Source organism: Bos indicus, chromosome 1 (assembly GCF_029378745.1).
Source record: "Bos indicus isolate NIAB-ARS_2022 breed Sahiwal x Tharparkar chromosome 1, NIAB-ARS_B.indTharparkar_mat_pri_1.0, whole genome shotgun sequence".
Classification (NCBI taxonomy): Eukaryota; Metazoa; Chordata; class Mammalia; order Artiodactyla; family Bovidae; genus Bos; species Bos indicus.
The window spans coordinates 6,995,347-7,012,557 of record NC_091760.1 but is presented as its reverse complement, the minus strand read 5'-3'; the positions used below and the strand labels follow the sequence as shown (position 1 = coordinate 7,012,557).

The window sequence follows — 17,211 nt, the reverse complement described above, 5'->3', positions numbered from 1 at the left end:
GCCTCTGTAGGAAGGAATCAATCGAGGTATAGCCTTACTTTGAATAATAATGTCCTCAAAGTCACAAATATAAAGAGACTCTTTAACAGCTCTAGATGCAGCCCTTTTCATTTACCTGAGATTCTTTGTAATGCATTTGTTTCCTCCTCTTTAATGAATGGATATTGCTTCCCTAAAATTTAAATTTCATTTCAAATACATATTTATGATATCATTGTCTGTGCTCAAGCAGGCGATTTTAAGATGATCTATAAGTATAACCATGCAAATTCACTACTCAAATGAATTCTGCCAAGATATTTCTCATTAATCTTGGGAACATTGCAGGTGCGTTTATTAATACAGAGGACTTTGTGTTAGTATGCCATGATCCTTTCTGACATATAAGCCATTTTTAATTTGCTCTTATCACTGAAAGCCTCTCTTTTTCAAAGATATTAGATAACTCTAGGGTGTTAAGCAACATAAAGTTATTTAGGGGCGCAAAGAAGAGCAGTAGGAGTTATTAATCATAGGCAAATGCCTATCTAATTTTCAAAGGATCCAGGCACCATGACAAATGAGAAGATCCATGGACTATCTGGGGGGAAGATAATTTCCTGTTTATTTAATTGATCCTCTGTTACTTTTTTTCTTGGCAGGTATGGCTCACTAATGGAATTTGCCTAGTGCCATCATTATTAGAAATGTCAGTGTGACATTTGATTAATCCAGTCTATTTAGACTTGGAACACAAATCATGTATTTCTCCTAACAACATGATTAATTAGTATTCCCCCTTTTGCTTTCAATATATTTACAGAATCTCTTAACACTTCTATCTTAAGCCTATAGGTACATTATATATTATACCTCTTTGTAGGTTGGGTCCATTCCATGGGTCCTGTCTATGTGATACCATAGACTAACTGGTAGAACATCAGGAACTTGAATCACTGTTGCTACTGGTTTCATTTAAAATTTAATTGGATTTCTTTGGTGATCTCTAGTGCTAGGAATGGAGAAGGCAATGGCATCCCACTCCAGTACTTTTGCCTGGAAAATCCCATGGACGGAGGAGCCTGGTAGGCTGCAGTCCATGGGGTCACTAGAGTTGGACATGACTGAGCAACTTCACTTTCACTTTTCACTTTCATGCACTGGAGAAGGAAATGGCAACCCACTCCAGTGTTCTTGCTTGGAGAATCCCAGGGACGGGGAAGCCTGGTGGGCTGCCGTCTATGGGGTCGAACAGAGTCGGACACGACTGACGTGACTTAGCAGCAGCAGCAGCAGTGCTCGGAATTGAGCAGAGTTTTATGGCTCTCTTCCCTTTAGGGCTCCTCATTTTCATTCTCATTTTCCCTAGGTTCCAAAGAGAAAACAATTCTTAAATACTATTTTTTTTTCAGCAAAGTTTCCCAGTCTGTGATAATACTGTATAATTTCATTAATTTATTCTTTCAATATTTTGTTAGGTCATTTAGTCATCTAGCATATGATTATAGCTAATAATAGTACAGTATGGAATAAAAGATACAAAATTCCTGTCCATTTGAACTTATGTTTTAGTGAAGGGTACGTGTGTGTGTTCAGTCGTGTCTGACTCTTTGCGACTCTATGGACTGTAGTCCTCCAGGACCCTCTGTCCGTGGGATTCTTCAGGCAAGAATACTGGAGTGGAGTGCCATGCCCTCCTCCTTAGGTCCTTGCCAACCCAGGGATTGAACCTGAGTCTCCTGCGGTTCCTGCATTGGCAAGAGGATTTTTTACCGCTGAGCCACCTGGGAAGCCCTTAGTGAAGGAAGTAGAAGCCAAAATAAGCCAAAGCCTACAGTTGTCATAAATGTCATGGACTGAAATGCCACAGGATGAGGAGCTTGGAAGGATGAGTTGTTATGAGGAAGAGTAATTGTCTCATTATGTAAAAGCAGTCAAGATAGGCTTTGTGGAAAGGTGATATTTGAGTAGACACCTGGAAACAATAAGGGAGAAAGTTGTGTAAGTGTCTTGGAAGAGTTTAGACAGAGGGTGAACAAGCCCAGAAATCTTGGAGGGGGAACACACCTGACATGGAACCCGAGGAGGCCAGTGAACACAGGTGAGATGGATGGAGAAACTCAGATCATACTAGAAAGCCTCTGAAAGTGACGATAAGCTTAACCTGAGCCCTGTGCTCCTGGAAACCAGCAATGGTTCAAGAAATCCCTCTGCCTTTGCATCCTGGGGAATCTTTGCAGTAAGCAAAGAACTACCCTTCCCCCCATGACTAAGCTAAGACTCAGAGATAATGTCCTTGTTTACTTAGGGAAAGGCTGGACACTGACCCTCCTCACTCTCATTAATCATCTCATTAATGATTAGCTGAACTATTGGCCCCCTCTGGCCAATCAGATTACAAAATGCCTGTTGACTTGACCAAACTTTAAAGTTCCTCTCTTCATCACATGATCCTGAACTGGACTCACCCTTATGGTTAAACAAACTTTGGAATTCAGAACAATTCCCCTTAATGACATCTCATGAAAATTACCTACAAGGAAAGACATCTCCTATTCAATTGTCCCATTAAACCAGCTGCTCATCCCACTTCCGCACACCTGCCTCTGTTTAGCCTGATTTCCTCCTCATCATAAAAGAAAAGCTCTTTGCTATCTGATTTTGATTTTATTTGCAGACCTCATGGTCTGGGCTTTTTCCCTATTGCAGTAAGCCCTCTTGCTATTGCTAGCAGTAACCCCTTCCTTTGATGCAACAGTCTTTTTGAAAACTGTTTCTTCTAAAGTCAAGGTTTGTTTTTCATTTGATAGAGGTTTTGAGCAGAGGATGGACATGGACAGTGGAGATTTATAAATGAAGGCCTCAATCTGGGTGCTGAGTGCAGGAAAGCATATGGAAATGTGTAGAGGAGCAAAGGAGCTAGTGGGGAGACTATTTATTTGCTTGCCAAGGAATTTTGAGAGGTTAAGCATATAGCTTCCACGTAGGTCGGTAAGAATTGATCCTGCCTATGGGCTACGTTTGGTCCTCAAAAATTAAATCTTTGTGAAGCTCATAGATAAATGAAGATTGCTGGGTAGAGCAGGCAAACTGAGTGACATGCTGACATATCTGCCACATTTGAGATTGCCATTTTCAGTAGGAGAGCTCAGGGAACTATGTAAGTTAAGATATACAACATGGTAAATGTCCAAAGTAGAAGATTCATCTTATTCACCTATTTACTTCTTCAACAAATGTTTAGTATATGCATCTTTTACAGATTCCAGGTTCTAGGATGCTACAGTGAAAAAGACCCACCTTCTGCCTTCCAATTGTAGGATATGGATTGTAAATAACTCATCAGTTGAAAAGAAGTGCACATTGGGGTAGGAAGGAAGTAAACAGATGGGGGGGCAAGTTTAAATTGGTTGGTTTGAGAAGGCCTCTCTAAGTAGATGCCCTTGGAAATAAGTTCAGTTCAGTTCAGTCATTCAGTCGTGTCTGACTCTTTGCAACCCCATGAACCGCAGCATGCCAGGCCTCCCTGTCCATCACCAACTCCCAGAGTCCACCCAAACCCATGTCCATTGAGTCAGTGATGCCATCGAACCATCTCATCCTCTGTCATCCCCTTCTCCTCCTGCCTTCAATCTTTCCCAGCATCAGGGCCTTTTCTAATGAGTCAGCTCTTCGCATCAGGTGGCCAAAGTATTGGAGTTTCAGCTTCATCATCAGTCCTTCCAGTGAATATTCACTGGAGCTGAGAAGCAGCTGAAATATTTAGGTGAGAGTCCTCAGAGGCCCAGAAGTGAATACAGTCCAGGATTAAAGTGTAGATCATTGTGGAGATCTGGAGGAAAGTGTGATGTGAATCTCGGTCAAAATGAGGAGTTGGGTCCAGAACCTGTGGAATCCTGTAGGACATGATGAGGAGGTCAAATTTTATTTTAAGTGTGATGGGAATCCAGAAAAATCCATAAGACACTGATACTAGGATTTTCCATACCTCTGTCTGCTCCCAGGAGCAGAGAGAGAGGGAAAAAAAAAAAGAATGGTGGAGTTTTTCTTGGTGCCAGTGACTGGGAAAAGAACATCATTTTACACGAATGGAGTAGTTACTCTGGTATGGGTCTAGCCTGTTGAATTCCAAGCATAGACAGATCAGATTCAGCTTTATACACATATGAGAGAGGGATGAAGAAGGAAAGGAAAAAGTGAGGGCAGAGAAAATTAGATGGGAAGGGAGAGGGAAAAGTTTCGGTAGCATAGTTCAGGTAATTCAATAAGCTTGGAGGAGTGAATTCATGATGTTGGCCCTTTGAAAAGGCGGCATCAAAAATTTTTAATGAATTCTTAGCCTTGGCAAAGAAAAGTTATCAATGTAATTCATTCTTCAGGCAGGTAGGTAAGTGACAGTGATAATTTTGTGTTAGTCTAGTCAAAGCAGTTAAAGCCTTGGAGAAACATTAACTAATAAAGAGATGGAAACCTGATAAAACACCATACAGGAGAGGATGAAGATAACCATAAATAGGAAAATCTGAAATTTTGAGATATTTGTTGAAATGTTTGAATCAGAAAGCTCCTAAAAATTAATTTTGAGTATGTTTTCTCCATAGAATTATATGTTTACAACATTATAAATGTAATATTCACACATATGTTAATTGGATTATATATTGCAAAACCATATATTTGGGACTTTGGCGTCATTCATGGGTTTTTTTCAACTATCTGTAGTTTTTGCCTTATATTCAAATTTAAGAGTAAAATCTTACTAAATTAGAACTGCTAATTTATAGTATTGTTGACAGAAAAAATGTTTCAAGTTTTAATAAAATAATTTATATATGCATCTTAGAATTTGATTAATTTGTAAATTGGAAACCACCTTAATGTAAGTTATATATATAACAATATATATTTATTATAAATTCTAATATTCATATATATGTAAATATATAAGTTTTTTGGCTTGAGTAGACATAATCTTTGAGTTTATTGTAAGAAGAATTTTCCCTTTGTTCCATCTGTAAAAGAAGGAAGGGATCCTTATGGTTGCCATGATTACATGAAACATAGTGGAATTATGGACAGTGTTAGGTAAGTGCTCATGACCACCATTATTGCAAATTTGTTATGGGGCAAGGTGAAAAAATTATTTCCTGAAGGTGCATTTAATCTTGAAGGACACTGGTTCGTCATTTCCCAACATTCTGAAGTAATTTCCTAAAAGGCACAGCTTTGTCAACATGTGAAATCCTAGAGCATCACTAAAAGCAAGTTTGTCCTAAGTACACAGCAGGTACTCTATAAATGTATGCTGAATGGATACAATTTGAGGAGCTGGTCACGATGACTATGATTTAACTATAACCAAAATGTCCATGATGGTTAATTAAATATGCCCACTCTGAAACGTTCTCTTCCCTTGGCTCAATGCAACACAGTGCACAGACTTCCGATGGCATCATGCAGACTTACTGCTAAGATTGTAGTGTGTGTTGTTGCTGTTCAGTCACTCAATTGTGTCCGACCCTTTTGCAACCCCATGGAATGTAGCCCACCAGACTCCTCTGTCCATGGGAGTTTTCAGGCAAGAATACTGCAGTCAGTTGCCATTCCCCTTTCCAGGGGATCTTCCCGACCTAGGGATCAAATCTGAGTCTCCTGCATTGGCAGGCTGATTCTTTACAGCTGAGCTATATTGCAAAGCAAATCTATTCCTATTCGTGATGTGTCTTGGTATGAAAGTGACAGTAAAGATATAAACCACCTCGTTAGCAGCAGTTACCAAGCTTCAATTTATAGCATAAAGAGTAATTGTTTTACTGGGGAGAAAATAATATGTGATTTCTTATTTTTAATGTCTCCTTAGGATATGGGTGGAATAATTTCTACTTTTATCTTAGTAGTACTCGGTGTAATCAAACCTATTTAATGTCACTATTTCTTATTATTTTACATCAATGAATATACCTCCATTGCTTGCTGTGTGTGTGTTAGTTGCTCAGTTGTGTCTGACTCTTTGTGACCCCAGGGATTGTAGCCCACCAGGCTCCTCTGTCCTAGAGTTCTCCAGACAAGAATTCTGGAGTGGGTAGCCCTTTCCTTCTCCAGAAGATCTTCCAGAGCAGGGACAGAATCCAGGTCTCCTGCATTGCAAAGAGACTCTACCATTTAAGCCACTAGGGAAACCCTTGCATGTCCAATTCTGCCCCTGCTAGTCAGGTTGTAAAGGAGAGCTGGTCTGTGTACATGGCCCAGAAAAGCAGCACACAGAAGCATGCTGGAGGACAATCACCCTTTATATTAATATATACACATGCCACATCACAGTATGTGGACCGAACATGCAATGCAACGTAGGGGATGGGTGAAATTGAGCCAGATGACACGAGCAAAGACTGCTGCCTATGGACATCCCAGAGGAGCACATGTTTGTGGGTGTGTGTAATGTGAGTCACAATTGCACTTCTGTTTAGAACTGCAGCCTTGGACAACTCCATGGGGGCAAGCACTCATATTAGAGTCCATGGGAACAGTTTGCCCTGGAGTTCTACAGTGCATCTCCTGGAGCCATACATGATAGCCCTGATATATAGAGTTAGCCAAAAGATTAGTTTAGGTTTTTTTTTTTTTTTCAAGATGTTCTGGAAAAACCAGAACGAACTTTTTGGTCAACCCAATAGCTTATGCTTTTGTATATCTTGACTGGAAATCGCTCTTCTCTACCTCTCCCCTTTCTAAATCTTCTAATGTTCCCCTTGGTCCTCTTCTTCCTCCTTCTTCTTTGCTTTCCCCTTTCTACATAGAGAAAGAGAAAACTGAGAAACAAAAGAAGCCTTCTTCTACTGGAAGGGAGATATCTTACTAATTTAATCATTTGGTGACTAGGTAAGTAATTCAGATTAATTAGAAAAGGTTAAGCAAACATCAGTGAATTAGTTGGATTAAAAAAAAAAAATGCTTTATGTGATTCCCCTGCAGGCCAGTGGTTGAGAATCTGCCTACCAGTGCAGGGTACATGGGTTTGATCCCTGGTCTGGGAGGATCCCACACGCCACGGAGCAACTAAGCCTGTGCGCCACAGCTACGGAAGCCCAGATGCTTAGAGCACGTGTTCCACAACAATAGAAGCCGCTACGATGAGAAGCACCTGCACTGCACCAGAGTAGCCTTTGCTCGCTGAAACTAGAGAAAACGTGCGCACAGCAAGGAGAACCCAGCGCAGCCAAAAATAAATAAATAAATTAAAAAAAATTTTTTTAAACCATTGCTTTTAAATAAGTACAACAGAAGAAGCTTAGGAAATTTTGCCTGCAGCTGTCTTCAGCTGACTTGCTTTCATAATACATGTATATCACACATGTATTGTCTGTTAAAATGAGTGCATTCTTTGGAAATTGAAACAGTTTACACACTTTGCTAATCTTCACAGATTTTATCCTTATGAAAGACGTAAAAGTCCATTTTAGCATGCCTCTGTCCAAATCATGATAATTATGGGAATTGTTATAAATTCAATGAGAATAGAAAGGAAATGTTTTTAGTGAGAAAACAATAAAACTTGTTTTTCTTCCACAATGAACTGGATTAATCATTTAACCTTTACAATCATTGAGGTTTGTTCGGTAGAATAGGTATGTTTATACATCCTTCTTTTTTAACATTCCAGAGATTTCATAAGATGATAATGAGATTTATACATATTGATATTATTCTTTAAAAACAGCTTGTAGGTCCCAGTAAGAATTTAGTACATAGAAATTGTAATTATTAAATTAATGGAACATCATGTATTTTTAAAGATCAGCTTTAAAAACCTGACTCAATAGTACATCACATTAAAATTCAGATCTGTATATGTTATTACGTTCAAGAATCTTTATCCAAATTTTCAGAGACAACAAATGTTTTCACAAACTTGAAATACTTTCATTTGTTGTGGAAATGAGGAAGTCATTTTGGGTTCAGTCACAACTATTATTGTTAAGCTCTTGAACATCCTCATCATCATTGTTAAACATGGAACCAAAGTGTCCTTAGTTCTTTGTGGATCCATGAATCAACCTATGTGAGGGTTTTCTGGGCAGTTCAGGAACTCATTAAAAAAAAAACCTTTTTATTTTGTAGTGGGGTACAGCTAATGAACAATATTGTGATAGTTTCACGTGACCAGCGAAGGGGCTCAGCCATTCATATACATGTATCCATTCTCCCCCAAACTCCTCTCCCATCCAGGCAGGAACTCTTTTTTTTTTTCTTTTTTTAATGTCAACATTTTTTTCAGAGACAGGAAAATGTGATGGGTTTACTGGGCTGTTTGGTTCTTTTTTAGTGTTTCTTACGGAAAATAAAGGGCTTGAACAAAATGAAATCTGTGTCTAATATAACTAACTTGTTTCCTGCTAATAATGACATTCAAGCATCTATCTTGTCCAGAGGAAACAACTGAAAGCTTCCTCTGCATTCAGGTCCCTAGAAGGGTGACCATATAATTAACTTATCCAAAAGCAGAGCATTTTTGAGTGCTCAACAGACATAAATTGTGACATCAATATGTTCATTTTATAACTATGGTCTCATTTATTAAGGGATTTTATGAAAACACATACCCACACATCTAGAAATTTCAGAAATTTGGAAACAAATTCTAAAGACTCTAGAAGAATTTAACTTTGAGGGTGGACCCCATCTCCTAGTCTTCAGTATATTTGCAAAGTATAATATGGATCATTGCAGGTCCCATTAATGTCTATTTAATTGACGGAGAACCAAGTAAAATTTGGAGGAAGACTCAGTCTCCTCAGTCAACTTATTGGTAATGATTGCAGATCAACTTTATTCTAATATTTTAAATCACTACTTTTCATCCTTGAAAGAATTAAAACGGTATAGAAAGTCTGCCTGCAATTCAGGAGATGTGAGTTCCTTCCTTGGATGGAACTGGAGGAAGGCATGGCAACCCACTTCAGTATTCTTCTCTGGAAAATCCCAGGGACAGAGAATCCTGGTGGGCTACAGTCCATGGGATCACAAGAGTTAGACAGGACTTAGCGAGCAAACAACAAAAATAATACTGTAAAGAAATGTTCTAATATATATCATAAACCATTTTATAATTTTAGACATTCAGTGATTGATCTGATTTTGATTGTAATTAATGCAGCTTACATGGTTTTTTTTTGTTTGTTTTATTACATAGTTTAAAGAACTGCATCTGAACTAGTATTAAAACATAATTTAGTTAGATCCTCATGTACTAGTGCAAAATTTTCCTATTATCAGGAAATCAGGTAGCCTACTATCGAGCTGCCAGCAAGACAATGAGTGTTGTTACCTATGTAGAAAGAAAACGGAATAAGACCAGAAATACACTAACCCTTCATGCTATGTGGGGAAACGAGAAATCATTTCCTTGTCTGGGTGAAAAATGCTTCCAATAGACTTTATGTCTTTGTCCGAGGGAGGAGGGCGTGAGGAAGCCACACAGAAGGGCCCAGTGGCCCTAGAGTAATTGCTGTCAATCAGGTTTTTCCCACCAGGAGTTCTGAGATGGAGGACTTGTCACACTTATAAATGAATTTCTGATTTGACAGTCTGCCACCAGCTGTGATACTGGGTTTCTGCCTTCCATTGATTTTATTACAAATATACTTCTGGAGTGTAGAGATGCAGTGACATTGAAACCCTGTCTAGAAAAAGCTGTGCATTATATATGCACACCTTCATTTTTCACTCATTGATAAATTTCTGCCTGGGCAAATAATTCCCTCACGTAGACTCAGAAGTCTTTTTAGTTAACCTGTGACATCTGTGCAATTAGTTACATTTGTCAATACTTTAATAAAGTAGATGGTTGAATTTTCAAGGCTAGTAGGCTAAATTAATCACTAATTTTTGATCAGTTTGAAAAGAACAGTTCCATTTATTAATAAAAGCTGTTGAATTCTCAATGAAAGGCAACACTCTGCTTGAATTTCTTCTCTTTTTCTTAAACAATGCCTTCTTTAGATATCTTTTGGCAAAAAAGTACAAGATTTTATCTCATTGGATGAAGTTACATCTTTCAATGTTCACTCAACCCCTTTAATATTATCTTCCCTGAGTAGATATAGCCTCCTGTAATCTTTAGAAAATCCAAGTCTTTGTGTGGACATGCTTAGTTGCTCAGTCATGTCTGACTCTTTGAGACCCCATGGATTGTAGCTCGCCAGACTCCTCTGTCTATGGGATCCTCTAGGTAAGAATACTGGAGTGGGTATACATTCCCTTCTCCAAGGGAATCTTCCTGACCCAGGGATTGAACTCAGGTCTCCTGCACTGCAGGCAGATTCTTTACTGTCTGAGCCACCAGGGAAGCCCCAGGTCTTTCTTTACTATAATTCAAATAAAATTTGTTTCAAAGTTGGTTGCTTTTCAGTCCCAACAGCCAAAATGTTGTTTTCTTTTGCTTTTGTACTCGAGTTTCCAAAGGATTTTTTAAACAAATTATCGAGGATAGATGGCATCTATGCACCACGGTGAGCCCTGAACACAAACTGTAAGAAATTGACTACAACTATTGAGTATCCTTTCTGTCTACTGTCTTTTATAATAAACTTGGCTCTTTATCTTGTATTGATCCAAGCTTATAATAAACTTTATTAGGTCTCCCCTTAGAGGATACTATTGCTAAAGGATACTATTGCTAAAAGTTTTTAGAAAGAAAGAAGTGACAACTAGATTCTCAATTTAGGTTTTCCTGGCAACTACAGAGAAAAAGTTAACAATAGCATTGATAAAATTTAGCCCTATTAAATTATCAAGGATATCTTTCATTTCTTCAATGTAAGTGATACTAAATTAAACTATTTAGTGCAATTTTAATTATTTTTTTTAATTTTTTTTCTTACAGCTGTATAGGTTAGATCTATAAGATGATTTGGATATTTGGGTTTTTTCTTCCCTGAATTTCTAGAACTTACATAAATATGAAAACCACAAGAGTCCCAGTCTTACTGTTGCACTGCAATAAATTGGAGGGAAAGCAGGATAATAACTCTAATGAATTTTAAAAATTCTTCCCTCATTACTTGAAATTCTGGAACAATTTTAGAGTGACTTCAATGAAGAATCTACAGAAACAATTTCTAAAGTTCACATTCCTCTCACTTGGTCTTTGGAATGATACTAACGTCCCCACAAGTTCTAGAGATGATGGATTTATTTGGTTTAAATATTAATTGGTTAAAAATGTCATCATCCATTCTGAAGTTATCAGAAGACTGGTTTGCTTTATTTGATGATGATTGGTTTATTTACATGCTGTCTTTGGTTTGAGATGAGAATGAGAGTTGGAGAGAAATTGAGAAGGAGTAGTCAGTTCCATTTGTCCATTTCTGACAATCAGCAAATAGAGGTAATCTCTAGAAAATACTGACTCAAAGAACACCTAAGTGTTATGAACGTTGCCTGAAATTGCCATGTTCTAAGAACACCAAAGACCCTAAGGGTATATCCCATCATCTATAATGAAAGTTATCAGCCTTTCCCCTTATATCAGTTATATTACACAAAAATAGTCACATTTTCCCCCATCTTGTCATGGACAGGGACATGCTATCGAGCTATTAGATTTTAGAATCTGTCTTGATTTTATTATTAGAAAAAAATAAGGGGAAAAAATTCTGAAATTGTCTTAAGATGTCAAATTTGAAATGACCACTGACCACGTGTAAGCCACATTTTGTGCTGTTCATGCTGTATTTCATTTAAGGTGGAGACTAGAATGTCTTTCATTTAATGGATGAAGTGAACAAATGTTTAAAGACATTAGGTGACATGGGATTTGAACCCAGAGGTATGTGTTTCCAGAGCTCAAGATTTAGAATCCCTTTTTGGGGGAAACATAGTTAATAGGACTTCCCTGGTGGCTCAATGGTAGAGAATCCACCTGCCAATGTAGGAGATGGGGGTTTAATCTCTGGGTCAGGAAGATGCTCTGGAGAAGGAAATAGCAACCTGCTCCAGTGTTCTTGCCTGGAGAATCTCATGGACAGAGGGGCCTGGCAGGCTACAGTCCATGAGTTTGCAAAGAGTTGGACACAACTTAAAGACTAAACAGCAACACACAACAGTTAATATTAATATTTGGATAAAAATACTTTTCATGGAACTAATAAACCAGTTATTTTAAAGTTAAAACATTAGTCACTCTACAGGGAAGTATGAAGGAGTTTTGTTAAGTGGGAAATGATATGTTTAATCACAAGAATGATATGTTTAATCACAAAAATGATATGTTTAATCACAAGAGGAACTTCTTCCACAGATGAGATTGCCTCATAGGCAGTCTCATAGATCTCTATCGTCTAAAACAGTGCATCACTCTCTTAATACTATGGTATGAGAATTGAGGCAATTCCTTTCTACGTGGGGATGGAAAAGCAAATCCCTTATAAGTTATCTGGGTCACAAAAATGAAATACACGACTTGGTTTTCTTAAAGCCTACATAGCCAAAGGCACAGAATCTTTTGCTGTTCTCTCTAGACAAGCGGTAATTCAATACTAGCCGTTGTTTCCTTTCTTACGTGTCAGAGTTGATCTCTGAGAACAGCAGAGTGTGATTTTACAAACAGAAAGGAAGACAGCCTTTCTCCAACATGAGTGCACGCACACAGACCTGTCCACCCACCCACTTTTCTCACTCCCACTTAAAAGAGTTTGAAAAGAAGGCACCTTTACCAGACAAACGTTACAAGTCAGCGCCATTGTATTCTCACGCATATACCAGAACGAGCTGCCTGGACAGTATGTGCTCATGTGTTGGAATTTAAAATAGGGACTATGCTTCCTTTTTCAATGGCTCATATATTGTATTTGATGAATTCTTGTTGAAATTTCTGTTAGCTCATCACAACAAAAGTTCTTTGAGTGAAAAAAAAAGTATAAAATATAACTCATATTCAAGAAGTGCATCTGAAGGCTTGGGAATCTATATAATCTTTGTTAGGTAACATATATAGTTATAATGTATATGTAATAATATTAACACAGCTCTTTCAGAATTGGAAAGATTTTTTGATTAGTATAATAACATGGATGAATTGAATATAAAAATAAACTAAATTTTATAAATCTAAAAAAAATTAAGCAAACCTATTTGCTCACCTGGTTTTTGCTGAATACCTGCTATATGTCAAATACTATATGAGATAGTGTAGAGAATACAGCACATATAAGCCAGGCTGTATAACATGGAGTGGGCTTTCACGAGGCTCAGATGGTAAAGAATCTGGCTGCAATGCAGGAGACCTGAGTTGAATCCCGGGGTAGGGAAGATTCCTTGGAAAATGGAATGGCTACCCACTCCAGTATTCTTGCCTGGAGAATTCCGTGGACAGAGGAGCTTAGTGGGCTACAATCCATGGGGTTAAAAAGAGTCAGATATGATTGAGAGACTAATACTTCCACTTTTCACTTCATACCATGGAGATCTTATAATATTAATATATTGGAATATAAAAGGCTATCAAAAACAGGGAACAAAAATTATAAAAGACACTATATGCAGACAGAAGAGGGTGGAGTGGCTGGTGGAGTTTGGAGAGGAGTCCTAAATTATGGCTGTAGCTTTTGGAACTGTGGATTCCATGCAGGGAGGAGGGGAGAGGGATAGTGGGCTTTGTGAAGAGGGTTCTGCGGGGTCAAGCTACAGATGTCAAAGGGCAGAAGACAGTGATGACTTAGGTTTTCTCGTACCACAGCTCTCAGGCCAACAGTTGGGGCAAAAAGAGGTCCACGATCTTATCAAAAATGAATATTATGGGGCCTGGTCTGTGGCAATCATCACTTTAAATTCTCTCATTTTACAAGAGAGAGAACTAAAGCAGGCTGGCATGAAGTGCCCCATTCAAGATCACATAGCTGATAAGTGATAGAAATGGACCTCGAAACCCAGGAAAAGTGAGCTTTTTTTCTTTTCTTTTTTGCTTTTAAATGTACAATTTCCTTCACACTTCACCTCAATTCAAGCACTTATTTTTTACTTACTCTTCTAAGTATTACTTATCTTTTTATAAATTTACTGACCCAGTCTAAGGAGTGGAAAAGTCACAGTCACTTCTTTTTAGTCAGTCTATTGATCAGGAGCTTAAATCAAGCCAAATTGAATTCAGACTTCACTAATTTGCTGAAGCTTGAAATGGAACAAACTCGTATTTCGTGGTACCTGGATCTGATCGTCATTTTACTTGACTACCGACGTGAACTAATTGTCTATATTTTCAATGCAATTAAAATTAGTCACTTTTTATAAGACTTCATGGAAATATGGGGATATAAATTTCTGCAACTAGATATACTTTCAATTGATTTTCGGATACATATATATATATATACACACACACAGCTATTTATAACTAACTATGTATAGACAGAGGCACATTATTTGAGAAACAATTCTGAACTCAGAAATTATGGGTTAAATAAAACAAATGTTGTTTTCCCACTAATTATAACCCAGCAACAATTATAACTTAGAATTCAATCAGACAGTATTTCACAAAGAATTTTTATCACTTGTCCTTCTTTTCTCTGGAGATAACATTCTCTCAGGGTCTTCCCTGGTGGCTCAGTGGTAAAGAACCTGCCCAATAATGCAGAAGACACAGGTTCAATCCCCGGATCAGGAAGAACCCCTGCAGGAGAAAATGGCAACCCACTGCTGTATTCTTGCCCAGGAAAACCCATGGACAGAGGAGCCTGCTGCTGCTTCTGCTGCTGCTAAGTCGCTTCAGTCGTGTCCGACTCTGTGCGACCCCATAGACGGAAGCCCACCAGGCTCCCCCATCCCTGGGATTCTTCAGGCAAGAACACTGGAGTGGGTTGCCATTTCCTTCTCCAATGCATGAAAGTGAAAAGTGAAAGGGAAGTCACTCAGTCGTGTTCGACTCTTAGTGACCCCATGGACTGAAGCCTACCAGGCTCCTCCATCCATGGGATTTTCCAGGCAAGAGTACTGGAGTGGGGTGCCATTGCCTTCTCTGGACAGAGGAGCCTGGTGTGCTGCAATCCATGGGGTCGAAAAGAGTCAGACACAACTTAGTGACGAACAATAACATTCTCTCAAATCCCACTTTATCGGTCTTTGTGAGAAAATAGAAACCATGTTAAAAGCTGGACATGGCAATTCAAAGGTGCATGGATTTCTTCACATATATCATGACATTTGTTTCTCTGTGATGGAACAGTGGATGCAACTCTTTCAAAAGCTGAGATTTTTTTTTTTCCAATCACACTGATAGTAAGCAGAAATAGCTCTCCTTAACCACCGGACACTTGGGAAGAACAAAGAGGTACCCTAAGATAAACAGTGAAACCTGAATTTTCAATTGTCTCCCAATCCAAAAACTGTGGAATCAGAGCTTTTTGCCCTTTTTATTTCTCAGTGTCATTAAGCCTTGCTGTTGCCTCTTCAGTAAATATTCTTATGACCTTCCTTCCGGATTATGTCTCTATCATCCCTTTAACTTGAGGCTTTATTATGACATACCTTCCATAAGTGCCAGACTGTTTCCTTTTGTCTCTTGACAATTGACTTGGTTCCTGCACTCCATGTTTCTATTACACACACAGAGTGGAATGACTTATTTGTCAAAAAAAATATTGCTTTCCTGCTTAGCAAACTATTGTATCAAGTGAAAATCTTTTTCTCAGGATTTCATCATTCTCTACTCACTCTCCAACATTATCACTGTACAATATGCTCCCTCTATTCTACAAAGGCCTCTAAGATCACCTTTGTGGTTTGGTTCTAACTAGTCACATTGCCTGAAATACAATTTCAACCTTCCATGCTTATATCAACCGCAGACACAGAGATTCTAGAGCATCCTTCTTTGTCTATCTTCTGAGAACCATTTCAAGCTCTGGGTCTTTCAAGAAATGGATCTTGGCCAATTTAGCTAACATAAAGTACATATTATCTTATTTTCTTAGTTACAACTTAGAATTTGATCCCTTATCTTTCTTTAACATTTTTATATGACTCCTAAAAAGTTGTATGTTCCTTAAGATGGGTGCTAAATCATTCAGAGTGTTGAGCATTGTTGTTGCTTAGTCGCTAGTCACGTTTGACTCTTTTGAGACCCCATGGAATGTAGCCTGCTAGACTCCTCTGTCCATGGGATTTCCCAGGCAAGAATACTGGAGTGGGTTGCCATTTCCTTCTCCAGGGGATCTTCCTGACCCAGGGGTCAAGCCTGCATCTCCTGCATTGGCAGGCAGATTCTTTATCACTGAGCCAGGCACATTTAGCATTTGCTGTTCAGTTGCTAAGTTATGGCTGACTCTTTGCGACTCCATGAACTATAGCACATCTGGCTCCTCTGTCCTCTACTGTCTCCCACAGTTTGCTCAAAGTCATGTCCATTGAGTTGGTGATACTATTTAACCAACTTATCCTAGAAGATTGTTTACTAACTGATTATCAAAGACCTCAAGCAAACAGTACAATTTTATTACATAACTCTGTAGTTTTATTCAGGCCCTAAGACTAGATGAGATGTAGATGTTTGAGAACAAGTGCAATAGATGAATTAATAGGCAATGTTGTGGTCAGATGCAAGATAAGACTAATCCAGGAATCTAGGGGTTCTCTTGTAAAGTAACCATAACTCCATCCTCCAGCTGTTCCATGGTCTTCTAGGTGACGTTAGTGTACAACTCCATTATTTATTTATTTAAAAAATGAGTTTATGAAATGCATGCAAGGTATTTTGACAAGTCAGAAAATGCCATAGTTATGGTTCCTGCAGGGCTAATGTATTCATCTTTCACAAGCTAAATGTTAAGGCATACATTTATGTGCCAAACTCATTAGCAATTATGTGCACCTTATAAACAAACGATCATCTCACAACTATATTTCCGTTCCTTGGCTCTGCAGGGCACAATTCAGAAGAGCATCAACAAGGTGCAGGGCAATGCTCTGTGTTGAGCTGAGAGATTTTTTCTAAGACTGGACTGTTCTGTAAGCCCTGAAGGTAATGCTGGATATAGATTGGTAAGAGGGCTCTTGGTCTCTTTCAGGCCTCAGTGCAGTATGTATCTGGCCCAACTGGGGTAAATGAGTACTCCGCAGAGCTGTAGAAAGTGGGCTACCTACCATCCTACTTGGACGAAGATGTTGTTCAGCTCTGTCCACAATGGACTCACTATCTCAGATAATTAGTACATTAAGGGGAAAATATCTTTTATCTTT

At 38.5% G+C, this 17,211-nt stretch overlaps 1 protein-coding gene across 9 annotated transcripts in view; it reads right to left on the bottom strand.

Moving 5' to 3' along the window:
• The window catches only part of GRIK1 (glutamate ionotropic receptor kainate type subunit 1), a 463,936-nt gene that overhangs the window by 282,027 nt on the left and 164,698 nt on the right, over positions 1-17,211 (bottom strand). The window lies entirely within an intron of this gene.